The following is a 3,609-nucleotide window of genomic DNA, read 5'->3' on the forward strand; positions in this document are numbered from 1 at the left end:
GGCTGCTTGGCTGCTGTGGTTATGGGACCTAGGGGTGAATAGTGTGATATGTGGATAGTGTGATAGTATGATAGTGAGGAGATGGAAAAATTGGCCTCCATCACCATGCACCCATCCCAGAGGCAGCAGCTACAGAATAGCTGCAGATATGCACAAGGGCCAGGGAAACACTCCTTAATGGAATGGGTGAATGCAGCTCCCTGAACTGTGTGGGCAAATGCTGGAGAACTGCCCAAGATTGTTTGTAAGTGGCAAACATATGCTGAGTTGGTTCAAATAATTCAGGAGCTAGGGATGAGGCAGTCTATGTTTAATGTGAACACTCGTGGCCCGGACGATGAAAATTTTACAGGCAGCATGAGAGACATAGTGCTGCAAAATGCCCCATCAACATCCTTTGGGTCACTGATGGCCATACTGGCCCCATACATTGGTCGTCCTATACATGAAGTAATGGCCATGATAGGCAGCTTGGGTGAAGTAGAAGAGAGGAGACAAGCAAAAGGAGTCTGCAAGGGAGCTAAGACCAAACCCCCAAGAAATGCTTGGGATTAAGTCCTGAGGGGACCAAGCAAAACTAGCCATAAGCAGATGTGGCTTGACTTGCTTACAGCAGGGGTTGATAGCAAGAAAATTGACTGGCAGACAAATGCGGTCCTGTTTGCCTTGTGGCAGCAATTGCACTTTGAATAGCATTTCACTAAATGTCCGGAAATAGGAAGCAAGGTATGCTCAGTGGAATTAAAGAATTTTTTGGTTGCTCCCGAGGAGGCAGATGAACTGTTTCATTTTGATTAGGGAGCAGGCCAAGGTACTCATATTTTGGGGGCAGGCGAGGACCGGAGGCCTCACGTTGAATTGGCAATATATTGGTCGAGGACAAATGTGCAGCATGTTTCGGTGTTGGTGGATACAGGCGCAGAATGTAGCCTGATATATGGCAATCCAGATAAGTTTCCAGGGGCCACAGTTCATGTAGATGGCTATGGAGGACATACTATTGAAATCAAAGCTGTGTCACTGCCTTTGGGCATAGGTCAATTGCCCCCTCATATGTATACTGTATATATATCGCCAGTAGCTGAAAACATCTTGGGTATGGATGTACTTAATGGTTTGCACTGGCAAACAACAGTTGGAGAGTTCCAGCTATGAATACGGACAGTAAAGCCTGTGTTAACGGGGATATGCTAAACATGACCCACAGGTGTTACCCAAGCCAAGACGTGTAGTTAATGTAAAGCAGTGTTGCCTAGTAGGAGGACATGCAAAGATAAGTGCTACTATATTGGAATTAGAGAAAGTTGGCTTTATTTATCCAGCTCATAGCCCATTTAATGCTCCAGTATGGCCAGTGAAAAAGCCTGATGGTACCTGGAGAATGACTGTAGGTTATCAAGAACTGAACAAAGCAGTATCTCCTTTGCATGCAGCTGTGCTTTCAGTTCATGACTTGATGGATCAGCTGACAACTCAGCTGGGAACTTGTTATGTACTGGACCTTGCAAATGCTTTTTTCTCTATTCCAATCTCGGCTGGTAGCCAAGATCAGTTCGCCTTCACCTGGGAAGGAAGACAGTCGACCTTTTAAGTATTGCCTCAAGGTTATCTGCATAACCCAACCATCTTTCATGGTTTGGTGGCTGGGGACCTAGCCAAGTGGACTAGGCCCAGCATGGTCACAATGTTTCACTACATTGATGACATGTTACTAACCTCTGATTCTCTTGCAGATTTAACCCAGGCAGATCCAATGCTGCTAAGTCATTTGGAACAATGTGGATGGGCCATGAACATAGCCAAAGTGCAAGGACCTGGGCTGTCAGTCAAATTCTTAGGAGTGGCCTGGTTGGGTAAGACAAGAGTCATCCCAGAAGCTATTGTAGACAAGATACAGGCAAACCCTTGACCCACAACAGTAGCTCAGCTACAGACATATTTGGGACTTTTGGGGTATTAGAGAGCTTTTGTACCCCATATGGCCCAAATGGCATGACCACTGTATGTATTAGCAAAGAAAGGAGCCCCCGGGATTAGACTAAGGAAGTAGAACAGGCTTACTGGGCTACAAAAAGGGCAATACAGCAAGTACAGGCTTTACTAGTGGCTGATCCCACTAAGCCTTTTGAATTAGATGTAAATATAACCCAAGAGGGGTTAGGATGGGGTTTGTGGCAGAGACAAGACTGATTCTGAACACCTGTAGGATTCTGGTCTCAGCTCTGGAAGGGTGCTGAAGTGCATTATTCCTTAATAGAAAAACAGTTAGCAGCTGTATATTCTGCCTTGATGGCCACTGAAGCTATCACAGGAACTGCCAAAGTCCTAGTAAGGACAACATACCCCATACTAGGTTGGCTGCACATGTGGGCAACTAACCCTAAAACGGGCATAGCTCAGACTCCCACTTTGTCTAAATGGGGAGCATATATAGTACAAAGAAGCACTGTGTCAATGAGCCCTCTGTCCAAAGAGTTGCAAACTGTGCTAGGACCAGGAGAGGTTGTGGAGGAAACTTTGACACAACTGTTGCCCATAGAGGTGAAGGCTACACCTTTCCATGAGGGACAGGGACCTATCACAGAGCAAGCTTGGTATACAGATGGCTCTAGCATGGGACCCTCAGCATCATGGACAGCTGTTGCTGTCCAGCCCTTAACAGATACCATGTGGTATGAAAATGGCACAGGGCAAAGCAGTCAGTATGCTGAATTGAGAGCAGTATGGATGGTGATAAAAAATGAGCCAGGGTCATTAACCATCTGTACTCACAGCTACGCTGCATACAAAGGTTTAACCCTTTGGATCTCTACTTGGAAATATCAATGGTGGATGGTAGGCCACCAACCCCTGTGGGGACAAGCCATGTGGCAATAGTTATGGGAATTGAGGCATGAGAAAGAAGTAACTCTTTTCCATATCACAGGACATTTCCCCTTAGCCAGTCGAGGAAATGAGGAAGCCGATGCCTTGGCTAAAGTAAGATGGCTGGAGAGAGCCCCAACTACTGATGTAGCCCAGTGGTTACATCGACAAATGCAGCATGCTGGAAGCAAAACCATATGGAGGCAGCTCAAAGATGGGCCTTGCCTATAAAATGGGAAGATGTAGGAATGCCTGTCATGCTTGTCCAGTATGTGCTCAAGAGAGTCCACACCCCTGGCGGGTGCCCCATACAGATGGGCAAATAAGGAAGGGTGCCCCTGATTCAATAGCAAGTGGACTTTGTCGGACCACTGCCAAGGTCAGAGAATTTCAGATACATCTTCACAGCTGTTGATATGGCTACTGGTCTTCTGTTTGTATGGCCTTGTAAGGCCCGAGACCTGGTAAACACTGTGAAGGCATTGAATAGCCTTACAGCCATGTATAGCCAGCCTATAGTCATAGAGAGTGATAATGGAACCCACTTTACTGGACATGAGGTTCAGAAGTGGGCTTCCCAGTTGTCTATTCAGTGGAAGTTACATATGCCATTATCATCCCCAGGTAGCGGGAATGATTGAATGGTACAATGGTCTTTTAAAAAAGGGACTAAGGCTATCTATCTGCCCAACCCCTATCCCTGAAGGGGTGGGCATGGCGATTATGGCCGACAGAATTCTAAAT

The sequence above is a fragment of the Cynocephalus volans genome, chromosome 8 (genome assembly GCF_027409185.1).
Source record: "Cynocephalus volans isolate mCynVol1 chromosome 8, mCynVol1.pri, whole genome shotgun sequence".
NCBI classification, from domain to species: Eukaryota; Metazoa; Chordata; class Mammalia; order Dermoptera; family Cynocephalidae; genus Cynocephalus; species Cynocephalus volans.